This window comes from Silene latifolia, chromosome Y (assembly GCF_048544455.1).
Source record: "Silene latifolia isolate original U9 population chromosome Y, ASM4854445v1, whole genome shotgun sequence".
In the NCBI taxonomy this organism is placed as follows: Eukaryota; Viridiplantae; Streptophyta; class Magnoliopsida; order Caryophyllales; family Caryophyllaceae; genus Silene; species Silene latifolia.
The window spans coordinates 270567485-270568664 of record NC_133538.1 but is presented as its reverse complement, the minus strand read 5'-3'; the positions used below and the strand labels follow the sequence as shown (position 1 = coordinate 270568664).

General features: G+C 44.1%; 1 non-coding gene across 1 annotated transcript; it reads left to right on the top strand.

Moving 5' to 3' along the window:
• The first annotated feature begins 581 nt into the window (after nt 1-581).
• LOC141636513 (small nucleolar RNA R71) lies at nt 582-690 on the top strand. The gene has a single exon (XR_012541119.1). It is a non-coding gene; the product is annotated as a small nucleolar RNA R71 (small nucleolar RNA).
• Nucleotides 691-1180: the final 490 nt, after the last annotated feature.

The following is a 1180-nucleotide window of genomic DNA, read 5'->3' as shown; positions in this document are numbered from 1 at the left end:
GACTCGTTTTTGCATCAGAATTTAAACGAGCTTCTTCATCATATCCCGAGTCTTCCTTTGGCTTGTCGGGACTTTCATAAGAAAGGCCACTCCTGAGATTGATGGCATTGATCGTCTCAACCGGCCCTTCACATTTGCTTGAAGAGTTAGCAGCTTGCTTGGCCTCCATATTCTCCAATTGTTTCACAAAATTCTTCGAGGACTCAATCCCCGCTGCTTCCATATTTGCCACTTGAACCAGAAGGAGTTGGACCATCTCTCTCAACTTCTCGACCTCCTCCGAGTTTTGAACAGGAGTCTCGACTTTTTCCTTGGAGGCTTCAGAAATCTCGAGCTTCTCGAGACGGGTAGAAATGGAAGTTATAAGTGTCACAACAGCAGTCATTTCTTCACTTTGCTTTCGTGACTTTCCACGTGAACTTCCAAACTCAGCTTTGTGGACTGCCATCTCCTCAATAGTGTTCCAACCTTTACTTTGACCGGTATTGTTTTGAAACTTGCCATTAGCAGCTGCATCCAAGATGACCTTGTAATCATCATATAAAGCATTGTAAAACAGATTGCAAAGATACCATTGTTGGAAACCATGATGAGGGACAGCTCGGACCAATCTTTTGAAACGTCCCCATGCTTCACAAAAATCTTCGTCGGCTCCTTGCTGAAAACTCGTGATTTTACCCTTCAAGGCATCAGTCTTTGAAAGTGGGAAGTACTTCTTGTAGAAGGCTAATGCTAAAGATGTCCAATCAGTGACTCCAGCTGCTACCCTATCGAGGTAGCGATACCAATCTCGCGCCGAATCCTTCAAGGAGTACAAGAACAAAAACCCCTTCACTTCATCTTGAGTTACCCCATCCGATATAGGTATGGAACAGCAATAGTCCGTGAAAATTTCCATATGCTTCAAGGGGTCTTCATCTGGAAGACCCGCGAACTGATTCCGTACCACTAAATCAATATAAGAGGAACGAAACTCGAATTTACCGGTAGTAGGGGTAGGTAACTGGCGCCCCTTTGGAAGGTGGTGCTCCTTTGGCTGAAAATTATCATATATCGTAGCCATAATTTCCAAAGTGAGAGTACTCAAGTCTTCCTCTCAAAAACCTGTCTTCTAACTGTGCGAAAGCAAAACTAGAAGCAAAGGTAAGCAACGGCCTCAAGGAACAAAAGTTCCTTGAGA